This window comes from Leptonychotes weddellii, chromosome 7 (genome assembly GCF_054177405.1).
Source record: "Leptonychotes weddellii isolate Sample4059 chromosome 7, ASM5417740v2, whole genome shotgun sequence".
Classification (NCBI taxonomy): domain Eukaryota; kingdom Metazoa; phylum Chordata; class Mammalia; order Carnivora; family Phocidae; genus Leptonychotes; species Leptonychotes weddellii.
The window spans coordinates 110582024-110607542 of NC_138375.1; the positions used below are offsets into that span (position 1 = coordinate 110582024).

General features: G+C 51.0%; 2 long non-coding RNA genes across 3 annotated transcripts in view; one reads left to right on the plus strand and one right to left on the minus strand.

The window, feature by feature from the left end:
• The window catches only part of LOC145722453 (uncharacterized), a 388135-nt gene that overhangs the window by 173870 nt on the left and 188746 nt on the right, over positions 1–25519 (plus strand). The window lies entirely within an intron of this gene.
• On the minus strand, positions 1219–25519 carry LOC102727989 (uncharacterized). Its single transcript, XR_014147226.1, has 2 exons — positions 25303–25519; positions 1219–1394 (listed from the first exon to the last, which is right to left on the minus strand). It is a non-coding gene; the product is annotated as an uncharacterized LOC102727989 (long non-coding RNA).

Here is a 25519-nt window from a genome sequence, read left to right on the forward strand (position 1 = left end):
TCAAGGTCCTGGATTGAGCCCTGTGTCGGGCTCCCTGTTCAGCTGGGAGCCTGCTTCTCCCTCTTCCTCTGTCGCTCCCCCTGCTTGTGCTCTCTCACTCGCTCGCGCTCTCAAACAAAATCTTAAAAAAAAAAAGATGTTCAGCTGGCCAATGAGCACATAAAAAGATGCTCAACATCACTAATTATCAGGAAAATACTAATGAAAACCACAATATCACCTTACACCTTCCAGAACGGCTATTATCCCAAAAGACAAGAAATAAGTGTTGGCAAGGATGTGGAGAAAGCGGAACCCTTGTGCACAGCTGGTGGGAATGCGAACTGGTGCAGCCACTCTGGAAAACAGAATGAAGGTTCCTCAAAAAATTAGCAATAGAATTAATTACCATACAATCCAATAATTCTACCACTGGGTATTTACCCAAAGAAAACAAAAACACTAATTTGTGTTTATTGCCGCCTTATTTACAATAGCCAAGATACGGGCACAATCCAAGTGTCCCTCCACAGATAAACGGATAAAGATGTGGCACATGTAAGAACAGCCCCCAGAGACACATGCACTCGTGCACACATGCGCGTGCACGCGCGCCCACAGACACACACGCACACAGTGGAGCGTTACTCAGCCATAAAACAATGAGTGAGGTCTGGTCATTTGTGAGAACATGGATGATGCTGAGTGAAATAAAAAAACAGTCTGCGCCTGGGTGGCTCAGTCATGAAGCGTCTGCCTTCGGCTCAGGTCATGATCCCAGGGTCCTGGGATCAAGCCCCGCATCCGGCTCCCTGCTTTGCGTGAAGCCTGCTTCTCCCTCTCCCACTCCCCCTGCTTGTGTTCCCTCTCTCGCTGTGTCTCTCTGTCAAGTAAATAAATAAAATCTTAAAAAAAAAAAAACAAGTCTGAAATAGAGAACTGCTGGTGGCCAGAGGGGAAGTGGGTGAAAGAGAGAAAGGGGTTAAGAGGTACAGACTTCTAGTTGTAAGTAAGTGGCAGAGATGAGAAGTACAGCACGGGGAACACAGTCAATAATACTGTAACACGCTGTATGGTGACAGATGGTGACTGTCCTTATTGTGGTGAGCAATGCGTCGTGAGCAGAACTGCTGAGTCAGTACGTTAAAAAGATAGTGAGATACCACTTCACACCTATCCTAGGGGCTAAAATGTAAACATCTGCAGATGCAGTATTTTTCAAAGAAAAAAATGGAATGGTACAGCACTAATTGTTTATTGCAGGAACAGAAGGCAGCGGGCCGGAGGGAGCACGTGGGGCCCGGCCGCTCAGTCCAAGGTGTCCAGGAGGCAGCAGCAGCAGAGGGCAGCCCAGCACGCGGCCAGGGCTGCCTCACATCCGGTGTCCGTCTTCCTTTCCCGTTCCATCACGTACACTGGGGGCGGGTCGGGGCAGGGGAGAGAGAGACCCGGTCAGAGGGGCGTCCCACGCAGCCGGCAGGCAGCACCGGCCACGGAAGACTCCAGAGGGCCGGCTCCGGGAGGCGGGGAGCCACGCCTGTCTGGTTCACGGCTCCATCTCTGCTCCAGTGCCTGGCACACGTCCGGAACTCGTGTGCGAATGCAGGGGACATCTGCTCAGCACCTGTCAGACCACGGTTTCCCGCCACCTCCCCTTCCCCGAGCTACATGAAACCCAACCCAGCACCGTATTTGATGCTTGTCCGAAGTGATCCAGTTCGTAGAGAGCCCGGCCCCGCAGCCTGGTGGTGCGGCAGGCACCGGCTGAAAGCTTTACACTTTCTCTCATGTAATCCTCACAACGGCTGCGTGTCGCCCTCATCATTTATAACCCTCAAACACTATCAGCCAGTGTGAACTGGCAGGGCCCCTTCGAAAGAGAGCGGGGAGGGGGGTGCATACAATTTTTGACCCACAAAATCCACATCTAGGATTTCCTACAGAAGTAATGGTCTCAGTGTTCAGATACGTGTGACTGCCACGGTATCCAAATAACCCCAAACAACCACCTCCGTGTCCAGTGGAGACTGACGAGCTAAATCAATGCACACTGTAAGGCAGAAAAGGAAAACAGCCATTAAAAAGAACTAGGTGGTTCTTCCATGTTGCCAACAAATTAAGCAAGGTACATAAGCACGCTTTGATCTGTACAAAGAAAATACACACATACACAAACACGTCTCGGAAAGAGTACAAGAAACTTAAAGGTCAAGGTATGGCAAGGGGTGGAGGATTTCACTTTGCACTTTATATTCTCCTCAATCCAGGCTTGTCTGATTCCAAAGCCACACTCAAGGTTGCTTCTGGACTGTCGCCGCCGAGTCCCGCCGGCAGGAGGGAGGGCCTATCCAGTTTCCGCACACCTCGGCCCCCTTCTAGCCTCTGCCCCAACTGCCAGCTCCCGGGTCTTTGGGGGCAGCTGTCACTGACTGCACTGGGCTCCCTGGTGACACTGGCCTCAGTCCTGGACTACCTTCCCCATGTCAATGTTAGACACAGCCACCCCCACTGACCCCCGACCCGGCTCCATCTAATCTGCACTCCTAGTCATTCCTGCTCCCCTCACAGCCTGACCTGGCCCCTGGGACCCAGAGTCCCACCTGTCACATACGCCTTCAATGCAACTCTTGACTCCTCTCAGGCCTTGCTGACTCTTTCAGGTCTGGGTAAAGCTGGTGAGCAGCAGATTCAAATCACTGCTCCCCACTCCCTCTGAGGAGCTCGGACACCAGAGAGTGCTCCCAAACTGGTAATAATTCTAAGGCTGAGCCCCATGCCTGGCCCCAACTGCCCACTGCCAAGGTTCCTTCCCCTCTAGCAACAACAGCAGGTGCACTGCAGAAATTATGACACCAACCCCAGCCTCGTCTGCTGTTCCCCTTCAAGTCTGGGGTTTAGGTTTGGGCAGATGTCAGAAGCCCACCTGAGCCCAGGCCTAGAGAAAGAGGGCACCGAGCAAGAAGGGTCAGTCCCTGCCTGCGCACACCCGGGAGGACTCCACAGTCTTCCAAGGGCCATCTTCAGGCCCTCTGACCACCCCCATGGCTCCACTCTTCGCTCACCCCCTGAAGGCGAACATCATGCTCTTTCTCCTCTCGCTTCTTTAGCAGAACCCCTCCGTTCACCACGCCCTTGCCAGCCTGTCACCTCAGCAGTGTCGTCAGGAACTTCAGTGCCTACTCATTGGACCCAGAAAGTAGTGCCCACTGCCCCCCTTAGCCCTCTCCTGATACCAGCAACAAGGTCACTGGGCTTGTCCTCTCCATCTTGCAGACATCCCCTCCACACTTCCGCTCTGGCTTTCAGGCCCTCCGACACCAGCCTGGATGACAGGGACATGGGATGGATGCCACCCCAGCCAAGGCACCTGCCCAGGTCTCCTGGACTCCACCCTCATCATTCCTGTCTCCGTCTCTGGACTGAAGTCTGTACAGCCCTGCGCATCCACGGGCAAAAACCCCACTGCCGTCCCCTTTTACAGAGGAGGCAACTGCTCAAGGGAAGTCCACATGGTCTGTCCAAAATCAGCTAGAAGGCAGCATTCACATGTCTGTGTCCTGACTTCTCATGAAGCACACTCCCACTGCTCTGCACTTAAATGCCCATCACTCACCCCTTTGCTCAAAACATCCAGGCTTGGGGCGCCTGCGTGGCTCACTCAGTTAAGCGTCCGACTCTTGATTTCGGCTCAGGTCATGATCTCAGGGTCGTGAGATGGAGCCCTGCATTGGGCTCTGTGCTGGGCATGGAGCCTACTTAAGATTCTCTCTCTCTTCCTCTCCCTTCCTCTCCCTCTGCCCCTCCCCTGCCTCTAAAACAAGACAAAACAAAGCATCCAGGCTCCTCCTTCCCACAGCACTTTCTCTGTGGCCGCGGGACCGCTCAGTCAGCTGCAGGGATGGGATCCCAGGGCTCTGGATCCGCCCGTGGGCAGCAGCTCTGCCCAAGCCCGCCGTCAAGGCCAAATGTCTGTGCTTTGCAAGACCCGGATCAGACCTGCCCGCCCCCACAAGGAAGGCTGCTCCTCAGACTCGCGCAGCGGTGACTCAGTCAGCCTCCTACATCACAGTCCCTTTCAGGAGACCTCGGGGTGCTGTGTGTGTGGGGGGGGGGGGGCAGTGCTTCCTCTTCGTGAGTCAGGGAACCCAATCCCAGGCACATGCACAGTGTGAAGGCTAGCGCTTGAATGACTGATAATCCAAAGAAAAGTGTTCATTCTCTGTGCTGAATGTCCTCTGGGTTTCAGACACTGAGGCCTGTATGCGGTGGGCCCGGAACTCTGGTCTCTGGAAAGCTGCGTGAGGACAGGTCTGCTGTGAGGAGGCCGGCACCCACTTAGGGCCGCATTCACAGGGCAGAGGGGCAGCGCTCCCTGCCGAGGTGGGCAGATCGCCTCGCCCAGGTCAGGCCATGCAGGAGGCCAACGTATTCTATGCGTCCAACACACAAAACACAGCCCGCGGGGGGCACTAGCTGTGTCCTCAGCAAAGCTCTGTCCCCGTCTCCCCAGTCTCCTCCTTACAGCTGGCCCCAGCTGTTCCGTGAGAGTGAGAGAGTGTGTGTGTGAGTGTGTGAGTGTGTGAGAGTGTGTGTGTGTGTGTGTGAGAGAGAGAGAGAGAGAAGCAGTGGGGTTCTCATCAGATTCCGGAGATAAGTTCAGAGAGAAGCAGAGAAGGAACCCTCCCTACCTGACACTGTTACTCCAATTCAGGTCACTATTCCCAAAGACATCCTGTTCCAATTTAGTGGGAGGCACCACAATTAGGATTTAAGAACAGAGATTTTAATAAGACATTATCAAATTGGATTTAAATATAGGCCATCTACGCACTGGCCACATAACCTTGGGCAGGTGACCACCTCTCTTAGCCTCAGTTTCCACTGCTGTAATATAGGAGGAACACTGGTAATCTACACCCCATAGGTTGCTGGGAAAATTAGGAGATCAGGCCCGTAAAATGCTTATTATAGCACAGTGCTTCATGAACTATAAAGCTCTCAATCAATGTTCTCTGTGTTATCACCATTGTTCAAACGGCCATGACCCGGCAGGCAGACCCCTCCCCTGACTGAGCGCGCCTCTGGCAGACAGCTAGCTCCACACAGGCAGAGAGGGGCTCTCACCCAGACTCTGGGCAGAAGCCTCAGAAGGAACAAGAGCCTGGAAGGCAGAGTCACAGGCTGCTCAGGGAGCAAAGGGTCCTAAGGTAAGCTGGCTCTTCACTGTCTGGAGGACCTACCAGGTCCAGGCCGAGGGAGGGGTAGAGCCCAAATCCACTCTGAGGGCAGGGGGCCAATGATCGGAGCCAGGCCCCATTTCTAGGAGGCCCATGCTGGAGGGGGTATCTGTAACGAGGCTCAAGGCCCTGCCTCACCCCAACCCACGCACATACATACATAGTGCCCATCACGTCTCCTCTGGCCTCAGCCGACTAGAGTCAGGGTCAGGGGGCCATGGTCACATCTCTGGGAAGTAGGACATGAGAAACTCAGGAGGGCCCGGGACAGAGCAGCTTCCAGGGGCAGGGAGCTGGTATGCTGAGTCTGGGATGGAAGGAGGACCTGGCCAGCGTGGGGACTAACAGGACAGCAGCACAGGGCTGTAATCCAAGGGCCAGAGACACCTGTGTCCTGACTGGCAGGCCCATGCCTAGTGACAGCCCATCCCACCGACTGAAGGCCCAGGCACCCTGGGCTCCAGGGCCACCCATGGCAGCAGGAAGCCCCACTGTGAGCTTCTCAGGCACCTGCCAGTCGTCAGGCTTCCTGTACAGACAGCCGGCCTCAGGGATCTGTGGGTGCACTCCCTGAACCACCTCTTCCTTCCCTCCCTGCCCCCAGAATGGCTCGCCTGCCCCAGGGCAGAAGAGTGTCCCCTCTCCTGCGTCGGCTCCAGGAATAGCTGCCTGATTCATTAGCCGGGCCCCTCCCAGAGTGGAGGCCAGAGACCTAGCTTGAGGTTGGGTTACTGTGTGAACGGCTCCTCTTCCACACCCCACCCCTATCTTTCTGACCCTGAGAAGCATCTGATCTGCTCTCTGGCAAACTTGCCCCTTCCTCCTCCAGCATCTAAAACAAACCCAAATAAGGCGACCATCGGGGGACTAAACAGCCACTGTCCTTCAAGTACTGATGCCTTTTCTCAGCTCAGCCCTAGCCCAGACTCATGTACACTCCCTCCTTCCTTCTTGGTTTGGGCCCCAGGGTGGCTTGCCTCGACTCGGCCCTCCCCTTTGCCTCTTGGAACCTCAGTGTCCTCACCTGTAAAAAAGCAGGGCTCATAGCGGTATCTGTAATGAGGCCCCAAAGAGATGAAAATGCATTGGCAACAAGATATGGCTTGATCCTCTCCCCTCCTGGGCCCGAACAGTGGGAGAAGTTAACAGTCAGCCCTGAGAAGAACAGAAGACAAAAGGAGCAGAGAATGTCCTCCTCCTTTGCAACGCCAAGGTGCATGGTCCCCCCTACCTGGGGTTCCGAGCATCTCCTCTGAGGGCTGTTCCTGACCCAGCGCAGCAAGGATCCTTCTGTCACTACAGTCATCCGAAAACAGCCTTAGAAGTATCAAGCAGCGCTTAAGAAGGCAGTACTGAGACAGAGATGGGCCCAGGCGAGTGTTTGGAAGCAAAGGGAAGGCTCCCCAACAGTCCGTGCTGATGAGTGCCCAGGACAGCTTGGGGTAAGAACAGGAGACTTTGCCACAGTATGCCAGCCATCTTTTCATTTTCCCTTGTGTCACTGGATCAGAACAAGAACACAGGATTGTCTCAGAAATGGCTGCTTTATCGTCAGGGTTTCTAAATGCCCTACGTAGACTCAGAGTTCCTCAAGTGCAGGGAACAGGCCTTCTCTATGCGCTGCACCCCACCCCCACCCCCACCTCACAGGAAGGCAGGGTGGGGGTGGGGGGATACGAACGAGGAGCATGCATTTTTTTCTTTAACACGCAGGACCAAGAACCTTCCAGCCACGGACAGGAGGCTCGAGTAAGCAGAGGCAGGGTCCCGGCCCCATTTTACAAGGGCTGCATGGCCCACGCTCTCAGGTCATGGGCTCAGAGTCCACTGGGGCGCTGGTAATTCATAGTGTCCTTGACTGTGCAGAAGAGCTCTAAGTTGGCTCATCTGTGGATTTGGGGGAATTCCTAATAAGAAATTAAGAGAAGAACCATACAGCCATCAAGAAAAGATTTCACACCCAGCCATCTCTACTTCCTAACTGAACCAGACTGGCAAATGCAGAGGGACACTGGCCTAAGAAAGTCTCCTCTAGAGGTAGAGAGACCCATGACAGGACAGCTGAATCCAGCAAAGGCCATCACCTTCCAGGTGTGTGCACCTCACCGGATGCCGAGGGTCCCAGGACTAGGTCTAAACTGGTGCAGGGAAAACCAGTCCTTGTGCCAACGCCAAATGCCAAGGTATTTCAGAAAAATATTGCACTCCCGGAGGAAAAAAATTTACATATAATTCTAATAATGCTAAATGCTGTACAAGAACTGGATAAAATGAAAACAAATGACAAGAACCAGCAGACATAGGGGAGAATACTATGCCTCACAAAGCTACCGTGGGGGTAGGACAGGAAGCCTCAACAGCCTCAGTGGTCAGTGGGTTCAGGGCTTTAGGCCCCAACGTGGAGCCAGATCTTGGGACAATGTCAAAAGACCAGGGCAACTTGGGTCAGGAGGGGCAAGCTCAGGAAGAGCCCGCACCCCGGAAGCAAGCCAGCTAGAACAAGGTGCAGTGCCTAACACCAGCGCCCACCAGCAAGTGACAAGGTGCCTCCATGATCACAAAGAAGCGGCCAACTAACGTGTAGTCGATGACAGGTAATACACAAAACTGGGATTGTAACACACTGCAAAAACCTATCAAATATCAAACTGAAGCATGATGTTACAAGTGACCAGTGGTGCTTAAGTCCGAGTCTAAAATTAGATGGTGAGTAAAGCTCACTTTTGGCCTGCAAGACTCACCCTCAGCGGGGGAAGGGCAATTTATCAGAAACTGACCTTCAAAGACATCTTGCTCCTTGCGCTTTAAAACTCTTACCGGTAGGAACTGAAAGCATGAACCTGACCAGGTACTTGTGCATCCATGTTTATAGCAGCATATTCACGGCAGCCAAAAAAAGTGGAAGCCCCCCCCCGCCCAGTGTCCCTCAATGGAGGAATGGATAAACCACACCTGGGGCTCCTGGGGGGCTCAGTGGGTTAAGCATCCGACTCTTGGTCGTCCCTGTGTCAGGCTCCTCGCTCAGCGGGGAGTCTGCTTGGAAGATTCTCTCCCTCAGCCCCTCCCTCCCTAAGGAGGGGACGACAAGGAAGGTGGTTAATGCACGATCTATGATTTCATATCCTGCTGAGCAGAAGGAAAGATGCCTGGAACCAGGGAATCGCAGAAACAAAGCAAGGAGAGAAAGAAAGAGACCAGAAACCACAAACTCCCAATGTCCCTGGCTCTTGAATATAAGACAGTGCTGTCATGATTTTGGAAGCTAAGCAGAGATCAGGAAAATTATTATTTTCCTGGTTTTCAGGCACTGGGTTATAGAAAAAAATGGAGGGGAAGTACACTCTGAGGGGAGCTGGCTCTTTGCAACTTGCCCAAAAGAGATCGCCAAGGAGGCAGCTGTTGGGTCCTACCAGTTAGAGCCCAGGCACAGGCTTGTCCTGTTACTGGCCATGCTGCTCTGACTCACGCTGAGCGCCGGCCTCAGGAGTCCCATTCAAATAGGATTGGCTGCATTTTGTAACAAGGTAAACACTGCCATATCGTTTTTACTGAACACAGTGTGTTTTTTATCTTAGGTATACAGACCATAACCGGCTTCAACACGTACGAGATTCCCGTGTTACTGATTAACAGTCCTAGCAGATCTATTTATGCAAAACACCCCCGGTTGTTTCCTCCTTCCACTGTGAGGTTTAATTGTGCAAAAGTAAAAGAGCTGTGTTTTCACCTGACTGCACCTCAGGTTAGAGCCCTGGTGAGGACAAGGTGAGGTCTGAGGTCAGGGATGGAACCGAAGACCATTCTCGGTGAACGTGGGGAGGTGATTCAAGGCAGACGGCCCACCCTTCCCAGCTCCCTGCCCACCATTTCAGAGCACCCATGGCCATGCTTGTAGATCTGGAAAGAAGTGTGTCACTTAGTCATCCACAACAATCCCTGCTGTTCTGTAACCCTGCCACATGCCAACATCGACCCAAAAGACAACAATAAGGGGTCCTCACCCATTGATATGTGACATTTGGTGAATGTGAGGCCAGAGACTCCCCCGGTGGAGAAAGGGAGACAGAGGGGTGGCCTGGTCTGTAGGGCTGTGACTTCAACTCTGTTAGCCTGGAGACAGGGCTGGAGTTTAGGGAACCAGCTTCCTTCTCTGGTCAACTGATGAGTTCTAGCTAGCTTGTTACTGAAGCCCGAACAAAAAAGTCTCTAACATGACCAACCACCTTTCCATTGCCAGAAAATTTCCATTCCCAGAAAAGACAGGCTAATCCTTGCAATGAAAACCCTAAAGTGGGAAAGTAAGTGGGCTTAACCTTAGAGACGGAGGGGCCATGTGGGGAGTCTCCAACGTGTCAGGAATGACAGAAGGCATCTGACTGCTCCCCATCCACTGAACGGACTTCAGCTGCCCAGAGCAGCACCACCAAGTATGGAGAACAGGAGCATCTCAGCAAACTCTGAAAGCCCAGCACATTCACCCCTCTAGCAGCTCCGCCATCATCACCGACAGGAGAGCCCCTTCCCCAGATCGCAGCACAAGCAACACCGAGAGATTGCTCCTGGGCCTTACTAGGAACACTCACTAGGAACACTGGAGAGCGGAGGAGAGGGGGCCCTAGAGTAGGATACCCTGGGGTCCACTCTGGGTGTGACCACCTATCCCAGGGCTCAGGCTTCTCACCTACAAAATGGGGCTACTAATAGGACCTATGCCCTCACTGAGTTCTTCAGGGACTTAATGAGTTAATCCACAGAGGCCAGGGCCTAGTATACAGCAGGTACTCGGTGTTATGTTAGCTGCTCTTATTCCTCCCAAGACAAGAGATCTGAAGGTCGGAAGGCAGGGCTCCCTAATTGCGGAGCACCTGGAAGCAACACAGGCCTAATACAAAGCTGGGAGGGAGATTCTACGGACAGTTTTCGCTTGATACAAGAGTCTTTCTGCAAAATAAACAAGGGCCTCAGAAATGGGGTAAAAGAGGCATCTATTTCTCCGTGGCATTACCCAAGCAAGCTGGGGGTATAGACTTAGCTGGCTATCCTCTGAAGCAACAGCAAAGCGTTACTAAGAAAAAAATATGAAGACCCTATCAGTTTTAAGCTCTTAAGGAAGGGAGTCAATCCCTCTTCTGTCAGCTGAAACCCTTCTAGAGATCTCGCTTAGCATAAACTTTCTTGCAACGGCTGAGAGCGGTTCTTGGTATGGGAACCAGGCACTTTATCCCAGAGCGGATCAAGCTGACCAGGAGGAGACCTTCAGAGTCAAGCGAGTACAGGGAGTTCAGGGCCCAGAGGCTGGCTAACCCAGGGAGAGTGGACCCCACAGAAGATGCCTTCTCCAGATAGGCCTCTTGGGAGCCTTTCCTTCAGATCTATAGGCACAGGGCATCTTGCCCACAGCCTTGAGGAGTTCGTGGTTACCTGCGGCTGCCCAAGGGAAACTGGATGGGTTTGGGGGAGGGAAGATATTGATCCTTCATAAATCTACCCATGATACACACCCCACCCAAAAGCAAAAATACATTTTTACTCGTTAAGAACAACTCAAATACAATCTTGTATTCTCTCTAAAATCTGTCAGGCTACAAATATCCCAGGCTACCAAAGGGAGTCATTTCAAGGGTAAATGGAAAAGCTCAGAGGGAACCAAAACACTACCCCCTCCCCCACCAAAAAAAGAAGTCTAGTAGCGATTTTTCCCTAAGGAAAGTGAAATCTTTCCCAGGCTACTCCCAATTATGGCCTTTAATCGGGTGTGTCCCTGGGAAAAGGGTCAGATGCTTGGGACCCCAAGGAGAAAGCTCTCCGCGTCACATGCACATCCCAGGAGCATCCCTAGTAGGACAGTGCGTGCACCTGCGCATGTGGGCGGGGCGGGGGTACGGTGGGGAGAGGGCTCTATTTTCTTCTTCAGCGGCAGAAAGCCTTTCTATTCCAAGGGCATCTCTAGAAGGGGTGCCGCCTTTCCCATCAGGATCTCAGCCTGGGCATACAAGTCACCTTTGATCAAATGAGGAGAAAGCCACTGAGCCCAGCAGTGGGAAGAGGCGGGGAGCAGTAATGGCCTCTCACAACCAAAAGAGCTGCAGCCTGACAGCAAGCAGCAACAAGCTTCCTGCTGCAAGCTGGGAAGGCTTTCCGTCAGAGTCGACAGGAAAATCGCTGTTTCCTGGAGGAGGGGAGCCAGGCAAGTCTGGAACAGAAGACCAGGGCAGCCTCCGGGTACTGCCAGGGTCCATCCATTGGTCTGTCTCTGCGGGTCCCTCAGCCCCCGGCAGACTGTTAGCTCAGCTCAAAGGGCAGGAGCAGGGTCGTCTTCACTCCCGTACTCCGCCAGGCTCAGCTCCTCCAGACACAGGGTCACCAGGCCCCAGGGTGATGCCTGCGACATTAGCATGGTCCATTTACGGAGGAGGCAATTCCCTTAGCCTCTCTGTGGCTCTGTTGCCTGGCCTGAACACTGGAGACAACAAAATAACCCACCTCCTGGGACTGTTAGGAAGAGGGTATGATGAGCTCCTTGAAAACCAGTTAGCACAGCGCCAGACGCAAAGTAAACAGACAACAGATTGTAGCTACTATCGTTGCTGTTAAAAATAAAAGGCGAAAAGGAAAAGCAACCTATACTCTAGAGTTTTACACTGTACTGAGATCTTTCAAAACAGCAGTACTTTGTGTGGGGGGGTGGGGGCGGGGAGACACTCCTGCATGAAGTCAGCAGTGAGGGACTGACGTCTAAAATGGAGCCCTCAGGGGCCTGGGATCGAGCCCCGCATCGGGCCCCCTGCTCGGCGGGGAGCCTGCTTCTCCCTCTCCCTCTGCCTGCCGCTCCCCCTGCTTGTGCTCTCTCACTCTCGCTCTCTTGACAAATAAATAAAATCTTAAAAAAAAGAAAAACCAGATACCCAACACCACTTTTACGTAGCATTAAGGTAGCTGCAAATATATCCCCTGAACAGAGACTAACACACTAGGTGCATTTCAACAAGGGCTGCATCATGAAAAACTGAACACAGGGCAAAAGATTCGTACCAAAATGTTAACTACTATCTCTGGAAGCAAAATTGCAGGTATTACTTACTTTCTATAAGGAAGAGCTAGCTCTGTAATTTTAAAAGTTATTTTAAAACCAAGGTCATGTTTCTCTGTGAGAGAACCGGGGTGTAACCCCGAAGCAGCAGCCTGGGGTGTGGCAGAGACGCCCTAAGTCAGCGTGTGGGAAAAGCCATTCTCCTGGCCCCCAGTCATGCTGGATGGGGTCACCGCCCCAGGGTACCAGCTGTTGGGGTAAGCCCTCAACCAATGATGTGGACACGGATCCTCACCATCTTCACGAGACGCAGTTTAATCATCCTGTGTCCCTGGGGAACCACAATATAGGCCGAATAGAGACTCCCCCCCGCCCCGCCCCGTGGCTAACCACACTGACCACTGGAAAGCAGGGGCCAGGTATCTGCAGGCGCCGTGCCACACCAGTGGGGGTATGGCCGGAGCCCAGGAGCCAGCCCTTCCAGCACAGCTAATGCCTAGTTCCTACCCGGAAGGGTATGTTCTAGGGACAGATCCCTGTCACTCTAGGTGACCCCACTCTCACAGGGAGGTCCCACCACCACGGCCTTGGCTCCAATCCTAGAGACTGACCTACGCTATCCCACCTGCACCTTCCAATTTCCCTAGATGCCTTTCACCCAAAGCAGTTTTCCCTCTTACGCCCACCAAACCAATTTCCTCATTGTTTATATCAACATAACTTTAAAAAGCTTCTGCAAGAGGTGAAGTGAATGTACAGGTCATGTTTCAGGACTGGGTAAAAGGAGTCTTCGGGCAGAAAAGCCAGGCCACACCAGGATGGAAGGGGGTAAGAACAACGAAGCAAACTGGTCTGGGAGGCGGTGAGACTCCCAGCACCTTCTGCTCCCCTGGGCCAGCCAGGTCTGGCCAACCCACCTGCCTCCAGTCAGCAGACATTGAGCACACCCCACGAGCCAGCTCAGTCAACTGCAGCTGCAAAGAGCAGTTGCCTTTTTATACTCCATTACCCCTGAGTGCTGGGCAGGCCAAGGCTGTTGAAAAGGCAAAAGAGAGTGTTTTGCATAAAACATCTGAGCAAACCAGAAAGCATCTTGATATCCAAGAAAATGGAAAAATCCGAGGCCATCTTTAGGAGCCTATGGTCCCCCCGTGTCTTTGTGAGCATACTGTTTTCACACGATGCCCAGGTCCACGACACCTATAGCAGTCTCTAGAGGGACTGTCAAAGCGCTGGGCACTGCTGAGCAGATCTGTCAAATTAAAAGACTGAAGTCACAAGTGTTGGAACGAGAGTCAAAGCTGGTACCAAGAGCCCAGTACATTCACTCAAGGCCAAGCTCATCTGCTTTCGTGAACAGAACAGAGGAGAGTTGCAGTTGAGTGTCCCCAGAAAGAACATATCTTACCCATAGAGCCCACCTCCTTACTCCTGCTAACCATTAATGCTATTGCTAATTTTGACGTATTTTAAGGATGTTTCCTAATGGAAACCTGCGAAGAGCATAAAAGTTAAGAATAATAGTTTGAAATCAGACAGACCTGGGTTCAATTTATGGCTCAGTGAGTTACTTTCTGACTTTAGGCGAGTTACTTCCTCTCTCTGAATCTCCGTCTCTTCATCTCTAAAATGGGAAACCACCGGGACTGCTGTATGGATTAAATTAAATAATGTAGGCAAAGCATCTGAAGAACAAGATCTAATTAGAAATGGTAACATTTATTTAGTGCCTGGCACAAGGGAAAAAGGAAGATGAAGGTAGAAAAAAGTTTTTTACTCATTCGTGGGAGGCCACATGACACAGGGAAGAATGTCCAGCTCTGGGTCACATGCCTGGGGGACCAGGGGCAGAACATCATAACTTCTCTAAGTCCCCAGTTCCACATCTGTAAAATCGAGGAAAATACCACCTCGCCTGAAGGACTACAGCAAGAACTGAAGCCATGTCCACGAAGCTCTCAGCCCCAACTCAGGCTCTCAGCCCCCACTCAGGCGGCTCACGTGGTGCCCAGTAAATGGCAGACACTGAGGGGCTTTGGGGTTGGACTGGTTTTGAATCCCAGCCCTGCCCATTCCTAGCTGGGTGACCATGAATAAGTGAGCCTTTTCTATGCTTCAGAGTCTTCATCTATATGATGGGGATAAAAAAAGACCTACCTCAGAGGGTTGTTCCCAGGACTAAATGAGTTAATATATAAAAGTGCATGACACATAGTAACCACTTAGGTTTTAGCTCTATTATTTAGCTATAGTTTTTATTATTTAATAATTAACAGTTACTATTGAATATTTTAAAACTTGGACCAGTGGGACTCAAACTTCTTGTTCCACTTTTTCTTTTTAAAAATTTTATTTTTAAGTAATCTCTACATCCGACGTGGGGTTTGAACTCACAACCCCAAGATCAAGAGTCGAATGCTCCCTGACTGAGCCAACCAGATGCCCCTCTGCTGGTTTTAATATAAGGACTGGTATCAAACACCCAGATTCTCCAGTCCCAGACTGAAACAAAGGCTGTCCAGTCAGAGGTTGTGAGGGAGTTCTATATAGTTCCAAGTTCCCAGAGCCTCTTTCCCAGGCAGGCTACCAGAAAAAGTCATGTATTTTTCAGCTGCTGATGAAACAAATTAGAAAGTCCTTTTCTGCCACTGGGCTCAAAAGCAATGGGCAACTTAAATTTTTCATTATGCAGACTCCATCTCAGTAGCTCTCAAAGGAAGGTGATTTGCACCCTGAGGAAATCTGGTAATGTCTGGAAACATTCTGGTTGCCATAACTGAGCAAATACTCCTGGCATTTAGTGGATAAAGGTAAAGGATGCATGAGACAGCCCCACCCATCCCTAACAAAAAAATTATCCAGTGGGGGTACTGGCTGGCTTGGTGGGTGGAGCATGCAACTCTTGATCTCGGGACTCTGAGTTCAAGCCCCACATTGGATGCAGAGATTACTTAAAAAAATAAAACCTTTAAGGGGCACCTGGGTGGCCAGTCAGTTAAGCATCCAGTGCTTGATCTGGCATGGGTCACAATCTCAGGGTTGTGAGATCGAGCCCTGCATCAGGCTCTGCACTGGGTGTGTAGATTCTGTTTAAGATTCTCTCTCTGCCTCTGTGCCTCCCCACCCTCTTTCTCTGCCTCTCTAAAAAATTAAACAAATAACATCTTTAAAAAAAAATTATCCAGCCCCCATGTGAACTGTGAAGTTGAGAAACCGTGCCCTATAGAAAAGCGGCTTCTTGGCAAAGTGAGGGGGAGGGGACAGAATACACCACGACTCCACACTACGATGGCAGCCGGGTACAAACGACACGCGCGTGTTAGCAATAACTGCCTAGGAAATAAAAACGCAAAAATGATTTCAGATGACGGTGTATCTGGACTATGTGCGGTATTAAAAAAAAATTTTCTGCGTGAGTTGTTACTATGTTTAGGAGCCAGAGAAGAAGTGAGGGCCAGCATGAGGTGGAGGCAAGAATGCCTCAGAGCTCCATCGCTCAGTTCCGATCACTCACACAGCTGATGGCCAGCCGGTACCGTGACGGAGCTCCAAGCCCCTGCGACACAACGAATACTCTGCTCTGAACCCAGGCTAATTAATGAAGACGGCGAGGGAGGGGAAAAAGAAGTGCAAACAGTCTTTTCTGCAAATTCAAGCCCAGAGCTGAACAGCTTAGAAAAAGCTTATTCCAGAATCTCACCTGTCCCCTCTCCTGCCTCTCTCTAAACTCTTCATCTTTAATGAGTCAACAAGAAGTTACTAGGGAATCAAATGGTCAAATTAGACAAAGTCTCTGCTACGATGGGAGACCTTAATTCTGTAACTAGAGCCAAGATCACAAAATTACAAACCAGTGGAGGACAGAGAGCTGACCCAGACTAGGGGGTGGAAGGCAGCACTCAGCGCCACCAAAGTGACCCATGAGCAAGATGGGAAGGATTTAACAGGGGTTACCTGAGCCAAGTGTGAAGGCTTTTCACAACCATTCAGAGGAAATACCATTTACAAAAGCCATGTCGGAGGAGAGGCCTGGGGAGGCTGAGGAACTGAACCAGAATCTGGTAGCAGGGCCAGACCATGAAGGGCCTCAAGGCCTTTTGGAATACTGGCCTTTCTTCTAAGAATACTAGAAAACCATTAATGAGGGTGAAAGAAATGTATAAATCCTTCACTTGTACAGTTCCTACTCTGGCATGCCCAAAGGTTCGGGGACGAAACTGCTGCGACCAGAACTTCTTTATCCTCAGTTAAATCAAAACCTCTGGCCTCTCACAAAGAAACCCAGGCCAGTAACAAAGCGTCCAAACTAAATGGAAGCCAACAGATCATTGCAAAGAGAAGGAACAGCTTTCCCTCCAAAGCAAGGACCAGCAAGTTCTCAGCCCAGTGGACCATTAAGGCCTATGTCCTCTGGGGAGGGAAAAGAGAGCCCGCAAGATGGCTGAGAGAAACAGCTGATGTCAGGGCCCTTGAAAAGAGCCACAAATTCCAGGAGGACCTCACAAGCAGCTCATCTTCCCCTCGTTGAGGGGCCCTGTTGAGGATGCATCACAACACAGTCAGCTCTCCCATCTGTCTCCAGCGGTGTGCTTTCATCTGCATACGTCCTGGGAAGTCATTCAGGAGATCTTCCCGAAGTCCTAATTACCAGCTACAGTGCTGGGTCTGGGGACCCTACTGCCTCCATCTCCTGCCCCTTCCTTATTCATCTCCCTCCTCCTCCCTCTCTAGAGGCCTCCATCCTCCTGGCCACTGGATCTGTCTCCTCTTCAGAGCAAAGAGTATACATGACTAAACCCACTTGCTAGGGTCAGAAACCACAAGCTTCTCCATTCTGACAGGCCTGGCTGAAGTCTTCAAGATGCTGGCCCAGCCCCACGTTGAAACCTAAGGGCATTCCAAGGAATTCCATGTAAACGCCATTTGGGTATCAGAAGAGTCAAATGAATGACCCAGGATATGGGCTAAGAGATGCAAGAGGAAGGACAAAGGTTAAATAGATTGAACAAAGACGAACTGGGGATAAGATAATAAAGGAGTATTTTGCAAGACCATTGAAGATATAGGAGACCAGCATAAACTGGGAGGCCAAGAAGGAAGAACCAAAGAGGCACAAGTACGCCAAGGGTGGACCTCAGCCAGATTCGAAGGCAGGGAGGGAGCAGCGCCCACGGCCCCCGGCACCTCTCCTAGAGGGGAGGCCAGTGAAGCGGTGTCAGCACAGGGACAGGCTCTCAAGTCAGCGCCAGGACTAGAGTTACTAGTTATTGGATTACTAGCTCTGACCTGGGCAAACTCACGGAGCTGTCACGCCAATTAGATGGTGGAGGAGATACCGTGCTGAGCACCAGCAGAAACTCAGCTAGCAGCAGCTCCTGGGGACCACTGCCAAGATTCGGTGTAGAGCAGCAACAGAACCTCGACGTAAGGCCTGACGGAGAATGACTCACGAGACACCCGCGCAGGGAAGGGGACACTCGACCATTCAACAAACAGTAGGAACTGCGTACTGAGCCTAACATACGCAGGTACCTGCCATCGAGGAGCTTCTACCCCGGCGGGAGGACAAAGGCAGCCAAGGAACACAGAAGAGTAGGATGTGGGAAGGGAGATGAGAAGGGCAGGGACAGAGAGGGCCCAGTTGGGGTGCCACATTTAGGCGGAAGGCGAGCGGAAGAGGCGGGAAGGCCTCTCTGACTAGGTGACTGCTGAGTACGAACCAAAAGAGGCCACAAGGTGTGTAGATTTCTGAGAAAGAGCAAAGGCCCTGGAGGGCAGCCTGAGAAGGGGGGGTGCAGAGTGCACAGGACGCTGCTGGCTCTGAGCGGGCCTTGCTGGCCCCTGGAAGGACTCTGGCTCCTACCCTTCTACCCGGAAGCTCTCAGGGTGTCGGGGCAGAAAACAGACAGCAGAGGCAGGCACAGGAGGAGGGAGACCAGGTCTGTGGCCGTGACTGCAGAGGAGGACGTAGGAACTGCCCCAGTTGCCTCATCAGGCCCGTGGGCAGACGGGGAATGACACTCAGCCACCGGCTTCCCCAGCTCGCCCCTGAAGGCTTCCTGGCTCACCGGCCCTATCCACCCACAAGCAAAAATTCAGAAATTTATGTGGGCTGAGGGGGAGTACTAACTTCCTCACTGGCCGCCAACGTGCCATCAACTGTGCAAGGAATAGTACTGCAGTTTTCACTGCAGTTTTCACCACAGTCCTGTAATCCCCATTTCACAGAAAAGGAAACGGAGGCCGAGGGAACCAGAGAATCCACCTGGATTCCTAAGCAGTGCAGCTTTGGGTGGCCATGCTGGGACACTGTCATCTGATATCTGACAAGGAAGGTCCTGAGCCGGACTTCATCTCTGCAGGGAAGGCTTCCCAGGGCAGTGAAAGGGCACAATCAGAGTTTCTGACGAAAAAAAGCATAAAAGGCTCAAACAAGCCACGCTGTAATTCCACACCCCAAGCCAGGTAGCCAGAGATGCCAGATCGTTACATTCCTTCTTCTTCCGTCCTCACGGCGACTGAGGAGAGCAGTGTCAGATACCAAGAAGAGCTTCGAGAAAGAGAAATATGCCGTTCTATCACCACCCTGCCCCCACCTGATGACCTTGGACTAAAGGAGAGGCCACACGGAGCTTCTGGTTGGTTGGCCAGTGACCCAGTAGGGCACTGCTGGGACAGGCATTCCCGTCCACACCTTCAAGTTACAAAGAACCATAACAAGGTCATTTTTAGTTCCTGATGGACAGGCCTAGAAACTCGGTTCAAAGGCCAATTGGGCTTTTGAACTCCATGGGGCCATCCCAAGGACTCTGCTGAAATAGAATTCATTCCATTTTTTAAAAAAGATTCTATTTATTTATTTGAGAAAGACAGAGTGAAAGAGAGCATGAGCGGAGGGTAGGGGTAGAGGGAGAAGCAGACTCTTGTGCTGAGCAGAGAGCCCGATGCGGGGCTCGATCCCGGGACTCCAGGATCATGACCTGAGTCGAAGGCAGACGCTTGACCGACTGAGCCACCCAGGCGCCCCAAATTTATTTCATTTTATTATGATTTTTTTAAATCAACACCTTGCCAGATTATCACAGTCCTAACCCAGAAGAACATGTACAAAGCCCTGATATCTGGACTCCCAAGAGGTAAATAGCACGGGAAGGGGCTCCAAGGTCAAGGGACCCGGACAACTCCCGTGAATTCATCACCACCTTGCAAAATGGTGGTCTCTCCACTCATCCAACACACACTTCCTGAGCACATCTGATGTGGCAGCACTGCTCTGGGTGAGGCAGAGACGCGGGAGAGAAAGACAGTCACTGTGAGGTTTCCAAGAGGAGGCAGGCATGCGTAACCTGCCCAGGTCCTGGTGTTAATAAGGGGAGTTGAATCCAGATTAATCATGCTCCACTTTGCCTCTGCTACCAGGAAGCTGATATCCTGCTCTGAGCTACCAGGTTTTTGTGTTTGTTTTGTGGCGGTCGGGGGGGGGGGGGGTGGCAGCAGGGAGATGGGAAGGGGCTGCAAAGAAGGTATTATCCTGAGGCAGGGTTTGAGAACTGCTGTGGAACCTGCTGGACCACAGCACTAGGACGAAATAAGGAAAAGCATTTAGCTTGGACTCAGGACTTACATCCTAGTCAAACTCGCTGACCCTGGGCAAGCCACTAAACCTCTCTGGGCTTCAGTTTGAATCTCTAAGAAGAGGGGGTTAGCCTAGCAAGGAATGGCAAATGGCTTCATCTCATCCAACAATTCAAGCCTATTCACAGTGGCTGCCCAGGGCGCTGGGCTAAGGAGGACTCTGAGGCCACGTTCGGGCTAAGCAGAAAGGGCCAGTGAGTGAGGTCTGCCAGGAGCTCGGAAGGGTCATCAGCCTCGGTGCTCCTCTGAGGACTTCCGGGGCTGCTGCTGAGAGGTAGCTGAGGGGGTGGCATTTTAATTTTGGTGACCAAATTTTTAAAACTCTCTTTCACTATTTCTTTTTTTTTTTTTTTTTTTAAAGATTTTATTTATTTATTTTTTAGAGAGCGAGCGAGAGAGAAACAGCATGAGAGGGGAGAGGGTCAGAGGGAGAAGCAGGCTCCCCGCCGAGCCGGGAGCCCGATGTGGGACTCAATCCCAGGACCCTGGGATCATGACCTGAGCCGAAGGCAGACGCTTAACCATCTGAGCCACCCAGGCGCCCCTCTCTTTCACTATTTCTAACCAACCCACAGAACCTTCCTTCAATAAACAGATTTCCTGATAAAAAACCGGAGATACTGCTGTGTTTAATTTTTCCCTTTAAGCCATTCCGTAACTATGGCACGGTCAAGAGAGCCTAGAAACAGTTGTGGTAGAGAGAATGCCTCACTGAACAGGAGTCCACCTATCACCAGGGGGACTTGCTGCAATGCTTGCAAAGATCCCCCAACACACAGGCCATGCTGCAGTGTGGCAAGCAGGGAAGTCTCTTGCCCCTCCCCTGGAATGCCGGCTACACAGACCCGTGGCTGCGTGGACCCGTGGAGTGTGAAGTGCTATTCTGAGCCTTCCGGGCCTGGATGGGAAAAAGGTCTGGCAGATCATGACATGGTAGTGATGTGAGGTTTGGGACAATCTGGGTGAGAGGTACACAGAATCATCTGTACTATTTCTGCAAGGCCGTTCTACGTCTGCAATGGCTTCAAAATTAGAAATTAAAGAAAGTTTCTTTTTCCTTTCTTTCTTTTGAAGGAAGTCCTGAAAAAAAATAAACAAACAGAAAACTAAATAAATAAAGGGCCTGGCAGCTTCCACTTCTGCACACGGACACTGAAGGGTGAAGGAGGCCAGCTACCCGAGGCTGCTGTGCTGGGAGGATGCCCAGCCTAGCCCCACTGAGGGGCCTTGTGGAGGAGAAGGGGGAAAGAAAGACATCAGATTCGGGGTTTCTGGATCTTTCGGATTTGAAAGAACAATTATTCATTATAATGAACCGGAAGTACAAGATTTTGCTGAATCAGAAATAGCTGACAGAGTGCGGCTGACGTTAAACGTTCAAGGGAAATAAGAGAGGGAAACAAAGCCACTAAGAGTAGAGAAGCCCAAGATTGGTTCAGAAAACACATAAAGATAGGAGCATCTAGTGATAAGCTCTGGGTCTTGTAAGTGATGAATCACTGAATTTTACTCCAGAAACCAATATTGCACTGTAGGTTAACTAAAATTTAAATTAGAAAAAATAAAGATGGTAGCATCTAAGTGTGGGTATCTTCTGATCCTCCGCCCCCCACAGTCAGGCTGCCACAGGGCTCCCAGCCCCCTCTCCCTTCTGAAGCTTCTGCGAAACCACATGGCTTCTCCACACTACACACGCAAGCCAATCCGACAGCAGCCTTTCAGACATGCTATAAACATAAAGCCTGGGGGAGAGTTTATAAATCTCGTTCAAGGGTAGAACGTACACACAGTCAACCCAGCACCCCGGTTATCATCTATGTTCCAGCCCCCGGCAATGCCATGGGGAACGGAGACGGGTCGTTCAAGCCAAGCCCTGCCCCAATTACAGAATCTCTAACTTGGGATAGTCTGTTACAGAGCAATATGTCGACCTTCCACCTGTGGCAAAACGCCGTCCATGCTGGTTGGGCAAGATCTGACTATCTGAATGGGTCTTTTGGATCTAATTCCTTGGGCTGAGGTTGGTTTCACATTCTTCTTGGCTAAATGCTTTTGTTTCCTGAGTTCCTGTTGATACAGCATCCCTAGTCTTATTTCATTAGGATTTATCTTACCACATACCTAAGACTATTAAAGGAATTTCCCCCCGCTTTTTTCCTAGCAGGGTTTTTGCTCCTTGCATTGTCCTTGTCCCGTCAGAGTCCCTTTTTTGTCTGTTCTGGTCACCATCCATCATTTTGGAGCCTTTACTCAGGTCTCTGGTGACCCTCTATTGTTGGTTAACACTTAAGGCTGAGACGCTGTCACCTGCAGCCTACAGAGTCCTGACTAACCGCCAATGGTGAAAGCCTACACTAGGACAGTACCAGCGCGGCTGACTGAATTCAGACATTAAGGAGGCAGACTAGACAAAACACAAAAAGGAAGGGAACTCAGAGAGGGGAGGTGCTCGGGAAGAAGCCTGTCCGGGGTGCAGCTGAAGCATGGGGGACTGGTAACGGCTACCAGAGGAGTGGGACACACAGGGAAAGCTCCACGGAGGAGTGACATTTTGTGTCACCTCTGAGGTGTGTAGGTTGGGGCAGAGTGGGAATGAGGCGTGGGGAGTGAAGGAAGCGGTGTGGCAGGGAAGAGGCCCTGCGCGCTTCTAGATGCTGATGACGACAGCCTGGGCTCAAAGTGGATGTGATGACTGATGAGACAGCCTGTGTGTGGGTGGGGGCGGATGTTGTCCGTGGGGAGGGCTGGGGATGACGTGAACTCTGTTGGGAGCGGAGTGCATTGTGGTGCAGTGTCTGCCAAGATGGTGACCAACGACTCCTCGGGCTCCACATTCCCATGCTGTTCCTCTGGAGACCGCGTTTATTTTACACAAACGTTTGTAACGGCCGCTACTTACTAGTCATAATGGCCAAGCATAGTGTCCGTCAACTAATGAATGGATAAAGAAAATGTGGTGTATCCATAAAATGGAATATTATTTGGTGACACAAAGGCATGGAGGACTGACAGATGCTTACAACACAGATGAACCTTGAACACCTTACACTAAGCGGAAGAAGCCGGTCACAAAAGGAACACCTAAAGGCAGCAGCACCTAGTGATGAGCACCGGGTGTTATGATTCCACTTACAAGAAATGTCCAGAACAGGCAAATCTACGGACATAAAACAGATTAATGGAGGGGGAGGGTTAAGGAAACGGGAGCTATTACTAAAGGATATGGGTTTCTTTGGGGTGATGAAATGTTCTGGAATTACAGAGGTGATGCTCATACGACTCCGACTATACTAAAAACCACTGGATCGTACACCTGAAATGGGTTATGTGTATGGTATGTGAATGATCACTCAATAAAGTTGTGACCAAAAAGGGTGGGGGTGTCGATGACATCTAGTTCCTCTCCCACTGAATCCAGCCAGCCCCGTCGAGAGAATATGGCTAAGCGATGCTGGGTCGGTTCTGGGCCTACCCATGAAAAGGCTGGCAAGCTTCCATCTTCACCCTCTTGGAAGTGAGTTGCCATGTAAACAAGCCAGGCTAGATGACAGACAACAGGTAGAGAGGCGCCTCGTGGAGGTAAATCAGGACCCCACTCATGTGAATGAGGACAGCTTGGGACATTCCAGCCCCAGCCAAGCTGACAGCTGAATTAAGTGACCCCAGGAGAGATCACATAAAACCAACTAGAATCACGAGAATAAATCACTGTTGTTGTTGTTTTTTTTTTTTATTCTTATGTTAATCCCCATACATTACATCATTAGTTCTAGATGTAAATCACTGTTGTTTTAAGCCATGGAGTTTTGGGGTGCTATGCTCTATGATGGATAACTGACATACCACCTCGCCAAGCCCCGGGTTCCACCTCTGTAACGTGGGATTAAAGCCATAGGGCTCTTGGGAAGGTCACGTGAGGCTAACAGCAGGCACCAGGCTCAAGAAATACTAGTTGCTATAGTTATTATTAGTAAATACCATCCCCGGAGCCCCTGGACATACTGCAAGTACACTGCCCGGGAAGCTCCATTCCCACAAGCACCTGCTACCTCCAATCACAGGGCTTCCAAAAAACTGGTTTCCCGAGAAAAACAAAGGTATTTTTTACAATTTCTGTAGTACAAAAGATGAACTTTGAACCATAAACAGACTAAGAGTCTGCTTCGATTAGCCATCTACCCAGCTACCTATCCATTCAACACACCTTTATTAAGTCCTTACTGACTACCAGACACAGATTAACAGCAGCTCAGAAGACCTTCCCTCACTTGAAACAGCAACAGTTACCATGTAGGGGGCTGTTAAGCGAATGGACTACACACTTGCACTTCAGCTAGAGATGTACCTACAGTCGTAGATAAAATCTAAAATCATCCCCCCAGAGAAAAAGGTGATAGGTACAGATTCCGAAGCCAAACCATCGGGATTCCAATCTGGAATCTGCCCGTTAGCGTGGTGACCTGGAGCATGTCATTACTCCCCTCTGCGACTTCATGACTTCACCAAAAAATGGGAATAACCTCACAGGATTGTTGCAAGGATTAAATGTTAATGTAAATAAAGCTCTCAGGAGACCACTGGGCACACAACAAGCACTCGGTAAGAATTAGTCATTTTAAAAAACCTGAAGGCGCTGTAACACAGCAACTCTTCTGCAAACCCAAAGGTTCCAGAACAGTCCTAACAGCCACCCAGACACCTAGCACAGTGCTCCTCAAGAGGTTTCCTTTCTAATCCTTCACAGACTGATACTTTTTGTAAAATGCCGATCACCTGCTTGAATGTCACAGGCATGTCCAATTGCTCTAGAAGTTCTTCCCTGGTTACTCTCACGCTCTGTACTTCTCACAGCTGTCCGCAGACGGGCACTTGTCTGCACAGCCGACTTGGAGGAGCACTGTTCTAGCACACAAGGACTCACATGCCTGCTGAAAACTCAGCTCGCAGGTTCAAGAGAATTATGAAAACACAGCAGTAAAGAAAACCAACCCAATAGCTGGGGCAAGAGGATGACTTGCGGGTCAACAAACCGAGAGAGAGAATAATCTAGACAGGCCAAATCTAAAAAACAAAACTGGCTGCCAGGGCAAGAACCCACCTGGTACTCCCCCCCCCCCACCCCCCGCCACCCCAGCACTCCAGAAGGTGCCCTCGGGAAACATGTCAACCAGGAAGTCATCAGCCCCAGAGGGATAAGAGACATAGAGAAAGTAGACAGAACTGACTCAGGCCTCCCGAGAAAGAAGTCCTTCTCAGGAGTTAGAAACCACCCTAAGCAGTCACCAAGCTTTGGGAACGTCAACCACGGCACACAAAGGCCTGAGTTCCTTCTCTGCCAAACAAAACATGCAAACATTTCCTCTGGTGACGTGGGACTGTGCCCATGCACGCCCACATATACACACACCCCGTTCCCAGTACCTGTGGTTTTAGGAGGCTCCTGAGGTCCGCCCTGCCAGCCATACTGAGGGTATCCTTGGTAGGGGTACCCCTGAGGAGGTGGGTAGGGTCCCCCCATAGGTCCTGGAGGGTAGCCCTCTGGTCCCATTGGTTGTGGTGGATAAGGTGGGTACGGGGCCGTCGGACCAGGGCCCGGATACGGTGGAGGGTTCCCTGGGTTCATCAGGGACCTGCAGAA